The sequence below is a fragment of the Telmatherina bonti genome (genome assembly GCF_933228915.1).
Source record: "Telmatherina bonti genome assembly, chromosome: 17".
In the NCBI taxonomy this organism is placed as follows: domain Eukaryota; kingdom Metazoa; phylum Chordata; class Actinopteri; order Atheriniformes; family Telmatherinidae; genus Telmatherina; species Telmatherina bonti.
Window position 1 is genome coordinate 39,062,445 of NC_136615.1, and position 12,501 is coordinate 39,074,945.

A 12,501-nucleotide genomic window follows, 5' to 3' on the forward strand; every position below is an offset into this window, starting at 1 on the left:
CAATAGTTCAAAACTAATGTAAATATGTTAATTCTATTGTGTTCTGGTGTTTTTATTATTACATTTTATTACATAACATGGCATTATATTGTTTACATATATAAACATGATGACCGTAATTTTGACTCTTTTATTATAATGCACAATAGAAAAAATAAGCTTTTAGTGTGTTTATGCATCACCTGGTGAATTTCAATAATACTGATAGTAAATATGAATATACAGCATGATTCCTCTTGATGCCACCTTTCATTAGAGTCTGATTGATGACTGTATGTTGAAGTGTTCTGGAGTTAGAGCTTATTGAAGTGTTCTGGAGTTAGAGCTTATTGAAGTGTTCTGGAGTTAGAGCTTATTGAAGTGTTCTGGAGTTAGAGCTTATTGAAGTGTTCTGGAGTTAGAGCTTATTGAAGTGTTCTGGAGTTAGAGCTTGTTGAAGTGTTCTGGAGTTAGAGCTTGTTGAAGTGTTCTGGAGTTAGAGCTTATTGAAGTGTTCTGGAGTTAGAGCTTATTGAAGTGTTCTGGAGTTAGAGCTTATTGAAGTGTTCTGGAGTTAGAGCTTATTGAAGTGTTCTGGAGTTAGAGCTTATTGAAGTGTTCTGGAGTTAGAGCTTATTGAAGTGTTCTGGAGTTAGAGCTTGTTGAAGTGTTCTGGAGTTAGAGCTTGTTGAAGTGTTCTGGAGTTAGAGCTTGTTGAAGTGTTCTGGAGTTAGAGCTTGTTGAAGTGTTCTGGAGTTAGAGCTTGTTGAAGTGTTCTGGAGTTAGAGCTTATTGAAGTGTTCTGGAGTTAGAGCTTGTTGAAGTGTTCTGGGGTTAGAGCTTATTGAAGTGTTCTGGAGTTAGAGCTTATTGAAGTGTTCTGGAGTTAGAGCTTATTGAAGTGTTCTGGAGTTAGAGCTTATTGAAGTGTTCTGGAGTTAGAGCTTGTTGAAGTGTTCTGGAGTTAGAGCTTGTTGAAGTGTTCTGGAGTTAGAGCTTGTTGAAGTGTTCTGGAGTTAGAGCTTATTGAAGTGTTCTGGAGTTAGAGCTTATTGAAGTGTTCTGGAGTTAGAGCTTATTGAAGTGTTCTGGAGTTAGAGCTTATTGAAGTGTTCTGGAGTTAGAGCTTATTGAAGTGTTCTGGAGTTAGAGCTTGTTGAAGTGTTCTGGAGTTAGAGCTTGTTGAAGTGTTCTGGAGTTAGAGCTTGTTGAAGTGTTCTGGAGTTAGAGCTTGTTGAAGTGTTCTGGAGTTAGAGCTTGTTGAAGTGTTCTGGAGTTAGAGCTTGTTGAAGTGTTCTGGAGTTAGAGCTTATTGAAGTGTTCTGGAGTTAGAGCTTATTGAAGTGTTCTGGAGTTAGAGCTTGTTGAAGTGTTCTGGAGTTAGAGCTTGTTGAAGTGTTCTGGAGTTAGAGCTTGTTGAAGTGTTCTGGAGTTAGAGCTTGTTGAAGTGTTCTGGAGTTAGAGCTTGTTGAAGTGTTCTGGAGTTAGAGCTTGTTGAAGTGTTCTGGAGTTAGAGCTTGTTGAAGTGTTCTGGAGTTAGAGCTTGTTGAAGTGTTCTGGAGTTAGAGCTTGTTGAAGTGTTCTGGAGTTAGAGCTTGTTGAAGTGTTCTGGAGTTAGAGCTTGTTGAAGTGTTCTGGAGTTAGAGCTTATTGAAGTGTTCTGGAGTTAGAGCTTATTGAAGTGTTCTGGAGTTAGAGCTTATTGAAGTGTTCTGGAGTTAGAGCTTATTGAAGTGTTCTGGAGTTAGAGCTTATTGAAGTGTTCTGGAGTTAGAGCTTATTGAAGTGTTCTGGAGTTAGAGCTTATTGAAGTGTTCTGCAGTTAGAGCTTATTGAAGTGTTCTGCAGTTAGAGCTTATTGAAGTGTTCTGCAGTTAGAGCTTATTGAAGTGTTCTGCAGTTAGAGCTTATTGAAGTGTTCTGCAGTTAGAGCTTATTGAAGTGTTCTGCAGTTAGAGCTTATTGAAGTGTTCTGCAGTTAGAGCTTATTGAAGTGTTCTGCAGTTAGAGCTTATTGAAGTGTTCTGCAGTTAGAGCTTATTGAAGTGTTCTGCAGTTAGAGCTTATTGAAGTGTTCTGGAGTTAGAGCTTGTTGAAGTGTTCTGGAGTTAGAGCTTGTTGAAGTGTTCTGGAGTTAGAGCTTGTTGAAGTGTTCTGGAGTTAGAGCTTGTTGAAGTGTTCTGGAGTTAGAGCTTGTTGAAGTGTTCTGGAGTTAGAGCTTGTTGAAGTGTTCTGGAGTTAGAGCTTGTTGAAGTGTTCTGGAGTTAGAGCTTGTTGAAGTGTTCTGGAGTTAGTGCTTGTTGAAGTGTTCTGGAGTTAGAGCTTGTTGAAGTGTTCTGGAGTTAGAGCTTGTTGAAGTGTTCTGGAGTTAGAGCTTATTGAAGTGTTCTGGAGTTAGAGCTTATTGAAGTGTTCTGCAGTTAGAGCTTATTGAAGTGTTCTGCAGTTAGAGCTTATTGAAGTGTTCTGCAGTTAGAGCTTATTGAAGTGTTCTGCAGTTAGAGCTTATTGAAGTGTTCTGGAGTTAGAGCTTGTTGAAGTGTTCTGGAGTTAGAGCTTGTTGAAGTGTTCTGGAGTTAGAGCTTGTTGAAGTGTTCTGGAGTTAGAGCTTATTGAAGTGTTCTGGAGTTAGAGCTTGTTGAAGTGTTCTGGAGTTAGAGCTTGTTGAAGTGTTCTGGAGTTAGAGCTTGTTGAAGTGTTCTGGAGTTAGAGCTTGTTGAAGTGTTCTGGAGTTAGAGCTTGTTGAAGTGTTCTGGAGTTAGAGCTTATTGAAGTGTTCTGGAGTTAGAGCTTATTGAAGTGTTCTGGAGTTAGAGCTTATTGAAGTGTTCTGGAGTTAGAGCTTATTGAAGTGTTCTGGAGTTAGAGCTTATTGAAGTGTTCTGGAGTTAGAGCTTATTGAAGTGTTCTGGAGTTAGAGCTTATTGAAGTGTTCTGGAGTTAGAGCTTATTGAAGTGTTCTGGAGTTAGAGCTTATTGAAGTGTTCTGGAGTTAGAGCTTATTGAAGTGTTCTGGAGTTAGAGCTTATTGAAGTGTTCTGGAGTTAGAGCTTGTTGAAGTGTTCTGGAGTTAGAGCTTGTTGAAGTGTTCTGGAGTTAGAGCTTGTTGAAGTGTTCTGGAGTTAGAGCTTGTTGAAGTGTTCTGGGGTTAGAGCTTGTTGAAGTGTTCTGGAGTTAGAGCTTGTTGAAGTGTTCTGGAGTTAGAGCTTATTGAAGTGTTCTGGAGTTAGAGCTTATTGAAGTGTTCTGGAGTTAGAGCTTGTTGAAGTGTTCTGGGGTTAGAGCTTGTTGAAGTGTTCTGGAGTTAGAGCTTATTGAAGTGTTCTGGAGTTAGAGCTTATTGAAGTGTTCTGGAGTTAGAGCTTATTGAAGTGTTCTGGAGTTAGAGCTTATTGAAGTGTTCTGGAGTTAGAGCTTATTGAAGTGTTCTGGAGTTAGAGCTTATTGAAGTGTTCTGGAGTTAGAGCTTATTGAAGTGTTCTGGAGTTAGAGCTTATTGAAGTGTTCTGGAGTTAGAGCTTGTTGAAGTGTTCTGGAGTTAGAGCTTATTGAAGTGTTCTGGGGTTAGAGCTTGTTGAAGTGTTCTGGAGTTAGAGCTTATTGAAGTGTTCTGGAGTTAGAGCTTGTTGAAGTGTTCTGGAGTTAGAGCTTATTGAAGTGTTCTGGGGTTAGAGCTTGTTGAAGTGTTCTGGGGTTAGAGCTTGTTGAAGTGTTCTGGAGTTAGAGCTTATTGAAGTGTTCTGGAGTTAGAGCTTATTGAAGTGTTCTGGAGTTAGAGCTTATTGAAGTGTTCTGGAGTTAGAGCTTGTTGAAGTGTTCTGGAGTTAGAGCTTATTGAAGTGTTCTGGAGTTAGAGCTTATTGAAGTGTTCTGGAGTTAGAGCTTGTTGAAGTGTTCTGGAGTTAGAGCTTATTGAAGTGTTCTGGAGTTAGAGCTTATTGAAGTGTTCTGGAGTTAGAGCTTATTGAAGTGTTCTGGAGTTAGAGCTTATTGAAGTGTTCTGGAGTTAGAGCTTGTTGAAGTGTTCTGGAGTTAGAGCTTATTGAAGTGTTCTGGAGTTAGAGCTTATTGAAGTGTTCTGGAGTTAGAGCTTATTGAAGTGTTCTGGAGTTAGAGCTTATTGAAGTGTTCTGGAGTTAGAGCTTATTGAAGTGTTCTGCAGTTAGAGCTTATTGAAGTGTTCTGCAGTTAGAGCTTATTGAAGTGTTCTGCAGTTAGAGCTTATTGAAGTGTTCTGCAGTTAGAGCTTATTGAAGTGTTCTGCAGTTAGAGCTTATTGAAGTGTTCTGCAGTTAGAGCTTATTGAAGTGTTCTGCAGTTAGAGCTTATTGAAGTGTTCTGCAGTTAGAGCTTATTGAAGTGTTCTGCAGTTAGAGCTTATTGAAGTGTTCTGCAGTTAGAGCTTATTGAAGTGTTCTGCAGTTAGAGCTTATTGAAGTGTTCTGCAGTTAGAGCTTATTGAAGTGTTCTGCAGTTAGAGCTTATTGAAGTGTTCTGCAGTTAGAGCTTATTGAAGTGTTCTGCAGTTAGAGCTTATTGAAGTGTTCTGCAGTTAGAGCTTGTTGAAGTGTTCTGCAGTTAGAGCTTGTTGAAGTGTTCTGCAGTTAGAGCTTATTGAAGTGTTCTGCAGTTAGAGCTTATTGAAGTGTTCTGCAGTTAGAGCTTGTTGAAGTGTTCTGCAGTTAGAGCTTGTTGAAGTGTTCTGGAGTTAGAGCTTATTGAAGTGTTCTGGAGTTAGAGCTTGTTGAAGTGTTCTGGAGTTAGAGCTTGTTGAAGTGTTCTGGAGTTAGAGCTTGTTGAAGTGTTCTGGAGTTAGAGCTTATTGAAGTGTTCTGGAGTTAGAGCTTGTTGAAGTGTTCTGGAGTTAGAGCTTGTTGAAGTGTTCTGGAGTTAGAGCTTGTTGAAGTGTTCTGGAGTTAGAGCTTGTTGAAGTGTTCTGGAGTTAGAGCTTGTTGAAGTGTTCTGGAGTTAGAGCTTGTTGAAGTGTTCTGGAGTTAGAGCTTGTTGAAGTGTTCTGGAGTTAGAGCTTGTTGAAGTGTTCTGGAGTTAGAGCTTATTGAAGTGTTCTGGAGTTAGAGCTTGTTGAAGTGTTCTGGAGTTAGAGCTTATTGAAGTGTTCTGGAGTTAGAGCTTATTGAAGTGTTCTGGAGTTAGAGCTTATTGAAGTGTTCTGGAGTTAGAGCTTATTGAAGTGTTCTGGAGTTATAGCTTATTGAAGTGTTCTGGAGTTAGAGCTTGTTGAAGTGTTCTGGAGTTAGAGCTTGTTGAAGTGTTCTGGAGTTAGAGCTTGTTGAAGTGTTCTGGAGTTAGAGCTTGTTGAAGTGTTCTGGAGTTAGAGCTTGTTGAAGTGTTCTGGAGTTAGAGCTTGTTGAAGTGTTCTGGAGTTAGAGCTTGTTGAAGTGTTCTGGAGTTAGAGCTTATTGAAGTGTTCTGGAGTTAGAGCTTATTGAAGTGTTCTGGAGTTAGAGCTTATTGAAGTGTTCTGCAGTTAGAGCTTATTGAAGTGTTCTGCAGTTAGAGCTTATTGAAGTGTTCTGCAGTTAGAGCTTATTGAAGTGTTCTGGAGTTAGAGCTTATTGAAGTGTTCTGGAGTTAGAGCTTGTTGAAGTGTTCTGGAGTTAGAGCTTATTGAAGTGTTCTGCAGTTAGAGCTTATTGAAGTGTTCTGCAGTTAGAGCTTATTGAAGTGTTCTGCAGTTAGAGCTTATTGAAGTGTTCTGCAGTTAGAGCTTATTGAAGTGTTCTGCAGTTAGAGCTTATTGAAGTGTTCTGCAGTTAGAGCTTATTGAAGTGTTCTGCAGTTAGAGCTTATTGAAGTGTTCTGCAGTTAGAGCTTATTGAAGTGTTCTGCAGTTAGAGCTTATTGAAGTGTTCTGCAGTTAGAGCTTATTGAAGTGTTCTGCAGTTAGAGCTTGTTGAAGTGTTCTGGAGTTAGAGCTTGTTGAAGTGTTCTGGAGTTAGAGCTTGTTGAAGTGTTCTGGAGTTAGAGCTTGTTGAAGTGTTCTGCAGTTAGAGCTTATTGAAGTGTTCTGCAGTTAGAGCTTATTGAAGTGTTCTGGGGTTAGAGCTTGTTGAAGTGTTCTGGAGTTAGAGCTTGTTGAAGTGTTCTGGAGTTAGAGCTTGTTGAAGTGTTCTGGAGTTAGAGCTTATTGAAGTGTTCTGGAGTTAGAGCTTGTTGAAGTGTTCTGGAGTTAGAGCTTGTTGAAGTGTTCTGGAGTTAGAGCTTGTTGAAGTGTTCTGGAGTTAGAGCTTGTTGAAGTGTTCTGGAGTTAGAGCTTATTGAAGTGTTCTGGAGTTAGAGCTTATTGAAGTGTTCTGGAGTTAGAGCTTATTGAAGTGTTCTGGAGTTAGAGCTTATTGAAGTGTTCTGCAGTTAGAGCTTATTGAAGTGTTCTGCAGTTAGAGCTTATTGAAGTGTTCTGCAGTTAGAGCTTATTGAAGTGTTCTGCAGTTAGAGCTTATTGAAGTGTTCTGCAGTTAGAGCTTGTTGAAGTGTTCTGCAGTTAGAGCTTATTGAAGTGTTCTGGAGTTAGAGCTTATTGAAGTGTTCTGGAGTTAGAGCTTGTTGAAGTGTTCTGGAGTTAGAGCTTGTTGAAGTGTTCTGGAGTTAGAGCTTGTTGAAGTGTTCTGGAGTTAGAGCTTGTTGAAGTGTTCTGGAGTTAGAGCTTGTTGAAGTGTTCTGGAGTTAGAGCTTGTTGAAGTGTTCTGGAGTTAGAGCTTATTGAAGTGTTCTGGAGTTAGAGCTTATTGAAGTGTTCTGGAGTTAGAGCTTATTGAAGTGTTCTGGAGTTAGAGCTTATTGAAGTGTTCTGGAGTTAGAGCTTATTGAAGTGTTCTGGAGTTAGAGCTTATTGAAGTGTTCTGGAGTTAGAGCTTGTTGAAGTGTTCTGGAGTTAGAGCTTGTTGAAGTGTTCTGGAGTTAGAGCTTATTGAAGTGTTCTGGAGTTAGAGCTTGTTGAAGTGTTCTGGAGTTAGAGCTTATTGAAGTGTTCTGGAGTTAGAGCTTATTGAAGTGTTCTGGAGTTAGAGCTTGTTGAAGTGTTCTGGAGTTAGAGCTTGTTGAAGTGTTCTGGAGTTAGAGCTTATTGAAGTGTTCTGGAGTTAGAGCTTATTGAAGTGTTCTGGAGTTAGAGCTTATTGAAGTGTTCTGTTGTTAGAGCTTGTTGAAGTGTTCTGGAGTTAGAGCTTGTTGAAGTGTTCTGGAGTTAGAGCTTATTGAAGTGTTCTGGAGTTAGAGCTTATTGAAGTGTTCTGGAGTTAGAGCTTATTGAAGTGTTCTGGAGTTAGAGCTTGTTGAAGTGTTCTGGAGTTAGAGCTTGTTGAAGTGTTCTGGAGTTAGAGCTTATTGAAGTGTTCTGGAGTTAGAGCTTATTGAAGTGTTCTGGAGTTAGAGCTTGTTGAAGTGTTCTGGAGTTAGAGCTTGTTGAAGTGTTCTGGAGTTAGAGCTTATTGAAGTGTTCTGGAGTTAGAGCTTATTGAAGTGTTCTGGAGTTAGAGCTTGTTGAAGTGTTCTGGAGTTAGAGCTTATTGAAGTGTTCTGGAGTTAGAGCTTATTGAAGTGTTCTGGAGTTAGAGCTTATTGAAGTGTTCTGCAGTTAGAGCTTATTGAAGTGTTCTGGAGTTAGAGCTTATTGAAGTGTTCTGGAGTTAGAGCTTATTGAAGTGTTCTGGAGTTAGAGCTTATTGAAGTGTTCTGGAGTTAGAGCTTATTGAAGTGTTCTGGAGTTAGAGCTTATTGAAGTGTTCTGGAGTTAGAGCTTATTGAAGTGTTCTGGAGTTAGAGCTTATTGAAGTGTTCTGGAGTTAGAGCTTATTGAAGTGTTCTGGAGTTAGAGTTTATTGAAGTGTTCTGGAGTTAGAGCTTATTGAAGTGTTCTGGAGTTAGAGCTTGTTGAAGTGTTCTGGAGTTAGAGCTTGTTGAAGTGTTCTGGAGTTAGAGCTTGTTGAAGTGTTCTGCAGTTAGAGCTTATTGAAGTGTTCTGGAGTTAGAGCTTATTGAAGTGTTCTGGAGTTAGAGCTTATTGAAGTGTTCTGGAGTTAGAGCTTGTTGAAGTGTTCTGGAGTTAGAGCTTATTGAAGTGTTCTGGAGTTAGAGCTTGTTGAAGTGTTCTGGAGTTAGAGCTTGTTGAAGTGTTCTGGAGTTAGAGCTTGTTGAAGTGTTCTGGAGTTAGAGCTTATTGAAGTGTTCTGGAGTTAGAGCTTATTGAAGTGTTCTGGAGTTAGAGCTTATTGAAGTGTTCTGGAGTTAGAGCTTATTGAAGTGTTCTGGAGTTAGAGCTTGTTGAAGTGTTCTGGAGTTAGAGCTTGTTGAAGTGTTCTGGAGTTAGAGCTTATTGAAGTGTTCTGGAGTTAGAGCTTATTGAAGTGTTCTGGAGTTAGAGCTTATTGAAGTGTTCTGGAGTTAGAGCTTATTGAAGTGTTCTGCAGTTAGAGCTTATTGAAGTGTTCTGGAGTTAGAGCTTATTGAAGTGTTCTGGAGTTAGAGCTTATTGAAGTGTTCTGGAGTTAGAGCTTATTGAAGTGTTCTGGAGTTAGAGCTTATTGAAGTGTTCTGGAGTTAGAGCTTATTGAAGTGTTCTGGAGTTAGAGCTTGTTGAAGTGTTCTGGAGTTAGAGCTTGTTGAAGTGTTCTGGAGTTAGAGCTTGTTGAAGTGTTCTGCAGTTAGAGCTTATTGAAGTGTTCTGCAGTTAGAGCTTATTGAAGTGTTCTGGGGTTAGAGCTTGTTGAAGTGTTCTGGAGTTAGAGCTTGTTGAAGTGTTCTGGAGTTAGAGCTTGTTGAAGTGTTCTGGAGTTAGAGCTTATTGAAGTGTTCTGGAGTTAGAGCTTGTTGAAGTGTTCTGGAGTTAGAGCTTGTTGAAGTGTTCTGGAGTTAGAGCTTGTTGAAGTGTTCTGGAGTTAGAGCTTGTTGAAGTGTTCTGGAGTTAGAGCTTATTGAAGTGTTCTGGAGTTAGAGCTTATTGAAGTGTTCTGGAGTTAGAGCTTATTGAAGTGTTCTGGAGTTAGAGCTTATTGAAGTGTTCTGCAGTTAGAGCTTATTGAAGTGTTCTGCAGTTAGAGCTTATTGAAGTGTTCTGCAGTTAGAGCTTATTGAAGTGTTCTGCAGTTAGAGCTTATTGAAGTGTTCTGCAGTTAGAGCTTGTTGAAGTGTTCTGCAGTTAGAGCTTATTGAAGTGTTCTGGAGTTAGAGCTTATTGAAGTGTTCTGGAGTTAGAGCTTGTTGAAGTGTTCTGGAGTTAGAGCTTGTTGAAGTGTTCTGGAGTTAGAGCTTGTTGAAGTGTTCTGGAGTTAGAGCTTGTTGAAGTGTTCTGGAGTTAGAGCTTGTTGAAGTGTTCTGGAGTTAGAGCTTGTTGAAGTGTTCTGGAGTTAGAGCTTATTGAAGTGTTCTGGAGTTAGAGCTTATTGAAGTGTTCTGGAGTTAGAGCTTATTGAAGTGTTCTGGAGTTAGAGCTTATTGAAGTGTTCTGGAGTTAGAGCTTATTGAAGTGTTCTGGAGTTAGAGCTTATTGAAGTGTTCTGGAGTTAGAGCTTGTTGAAGTGTTCTGGAGTTAGAGCTTGTTGAAGTGTTCTGGAGTTAGAGCTTATTGAAGTGTTCTGGAGTTAGAGCTTGTTGAAGTGTTCTGGAGTTAGAGCTTATTGAAGTGTTCTGGAGTTAGAGCTTATTGAAGTGTTCTGGAGTTAGAGCTTGTTGAAGTGTTCTGGAGTTAGAGCTTGTTGAAGTGTTCTGGAGTTAGAGCTTATTGAAGTGTTCTGGAGTTAGAGCTTATTGAAGTGTTCTGGAGTTAGAGCTTATTGAAGTGTTCTGTTGTTAGAGCTTGTTGAAGTGTTCTGGAGTTAGAGCTTGTTGAAGTGTTCTGGAGTTAGAGCTTATTGAAGTGTTCTGGAGTTAGAGCTTATTGAAGTGTTCTGGAGTTAGAGCTTATTGAAGTGTTCTGGAGTTAGAGCTTGTTGAAGTGTTCTGGAGTTAGAGCTTGTTGAAGTGTTCTGGAGTTAGAGCTTATTGAAGTGTTCTGGAGTTAGAGCTTATTGAAGTGTTCTGGAGTTAGAGCTTGTTGAAGTGTTCTGGAGTTAGAGCTTGTTGAAGTGTTCTGGAGTTAGAGCTTATTGAAGTGTTCTGGAGTTAGAGCTTATTGAAGTGTTCTGGAGTTAGAGCTTGTTGAAGTGTTCTGGAGTTAGAGCTTATTGAAGTGTTCTGGAGTTAGAGCTTATTGAAGTGTTCTGGAGTTAGAGCTTATTGAAGTGTTCTGCAGTTAGAGCTTATTGAAGTGTTCTGGAGTTAGAGCTTATTGAAGTGTTCTGGAGTTAGAGCTTATTGAAGTGTTCTGGAGTTAGAGCTTATTGAAGTGTTCTGGAGTTAGAGCTTATTGAAGTGTTCTGGAGTTAGAGCTTATTGAAGTGTTCTGGAGTTAGAGCTTATTGAAGTGTTCTGGAGTTAGAGCTTATTGAAGTGTTCTGGAGTTAGAGCTTATTGAAGTGTTCTGGAGTTAGAGTTTATTGAAGTGTTCTGGAGTTAGAGCTTATTGAAGTGTTCTGGAGTTAGAGCTTGTTGAAGTGTTCTGGAGTTAGAGCTTGTTGAAGTGTTCTGGAGTTAGAGCTTGTTGAAGTGTTCTGCAGTTAGAGCTTATTGAAGTGTTCTGGAGTTAGAGCTTATTGAAGTGTTCTGGAGTTAGAGCTTATTGAAGTGTTCTGGAGTTAGAGCTTGTTGAAGTGTTCTGGAGTTAGAGCTTATTGAAGTGTTCTGGAGTTAGAGCTTGTTGAAGTGTTCTGGAGTTAGAGCTTGTTGAAGTGTTCTGGAGTTAGAGCTTGTTGAAGTGTTCTGGAGTTAGAGCTTATTGAAGTGTTCTGGAGTTAGAGCTTATTGAAGTGTTCTGGAGTTAGAGCTTATTGAAGTGTTCTGGAGTTAGAGCTTATTGAAGTGTTCTGGAGTTAGAGCTTGTTGAAGTGTTCTGGAGTTAGAGCTTGTTGAAGTGTTCTGGAGTTAGAGCTTATTGAAGTGTTCTGGAGTTAGAGCTTATTGAAGTGTTCTGGAGTTAGAGCTTATTGAAGTGTTCTGGAGTTAGAGCTTATTGAAGTGTTCTGCAGTTAGAGCTTATTGAAGTGTTCTGGAGTTAGAGCTTATTGAAGTGTTCTGGAGTTAGAGCTTATTGAAGTGTTCTGGAGTTAGAGCTTATTGAAGTGTTCTGGAGTTAGAGCTTATTGAAGTGTTCTGGAGTTAGAGCTTATTGAAGTGTTCTGGAGTTAGAGCTTATTGAAGTGTTCTGGAGTTAGAGCTTATTGAAGTGTTCTGGAGTTAGAGCTTATTGAAGTGTTCTGGAGTTAGAGCTTATTGAAGTGTTCTGGAGTTAGAGCTTATTGAAGTGTTCTGGAGTTAGAGCTTGTTGAAGTGTTCTGGAGTTAGAGCTTATTGAAGTGTTCTGGAGTTAGAGCTTATTGAAGTGTTCTGGAGTTAGAGCTTGTTGAAGTGTTCTGGAGTTAGAGCTTGTTGAAGTGTTCTGGAGTTAGAGCTTATTGAAGTGTTCTGGAGTTAGAGCTTGTTGAAGTGTTCTGGAGTTAGAGCTTATTGAAGTGTTCTGGAGTTAGAGCTTGTTGAAGTGTTCTGGAGTTAGAGCTTATTGAAGTTGGAGACTCCAAATGGTCACTTTGGGGAGCGCATGAACATACTTACAGTAAAACCCTCATAGAATAATAACTGTGGCTGCTATTGTCACCAGATTTTAACTGGTCATAGGAAAGGCTTCAGGCTACAGCTCCATCTGATTTTCCAGTCCATATCTCCATCTCACCATGTGCAGCATGTTGACAAAGTAGAAGAGAAATTCAGGCGAGGGGAAAAACCTGAAATTTCCTTGTGTTCCAACTTCAATAACTTTATGCTGCTTACAGTTACAATCCATCTGAAAGCTCTGGGTAAAACTTTAGAGTGTTATCATCATAAAGAGACCAGGCTTTTGGATCTACACGACCCGCCCCGCCGCGGACGAAGCTGCTGGTTAAATATGAAAGTAGAAACTCGGAGAGCGGAAACCTCCACCAAGCACAATGTTTAAGAATCCTTTTAAAACATTCCTGGATCCAAACGGTGATCCGGATCACCTCCAGAATTTAATCAGTTCATTTTTCCAACAACTCTTGAAATATTTATAAAAATCCATCCGTAACCTTTTACGTTATCTTGAACAAAAGACGCCGGGGAAACAACCTCCTCGGCAGAGGTAACAACCGGGTTCATTGCACATGAAAGCAGACATCGCCCCCCCGCAGTGATCCCTCCCCGCTGCAGACCTGCTTCTCCTGGAGGATGGATGGACCTGCTGAACAAGACGTTTTTTCTTGTTCTTGCAGCCTTGAGAACAAGAACTCAGTTCTTGCTTGGATCAAGCTTTAGACACCTTGTTGTCTGACTGAGATAGTGTGGTGGAGCTTCTAGAAGCTGCTGGATCATCAGCTGGAAGATGCTATTCTAGCAACAAACTCAGGTAAGTCCTGCCCATAAATCTTCTACATCATTTATCTTTCAAAATGTTGG

At 40.0% G+C, this 12,501-nt stretch overlaps 1 protein-coding gene across 2 annotated transcripts in view; it reads right to left on the minus strand.

Annotated features, from left to right (window-relative positions):
* The window catches only part of sptlc1 (serine palmitoyltransferase, long chain base subunit 1), a 68,009-nt gene that overhangs the window by 36,546 nt on the left and 18,962 nt on the right, over positions 1-12,501 (minus strand). The window lies entirely within an intron of this gene.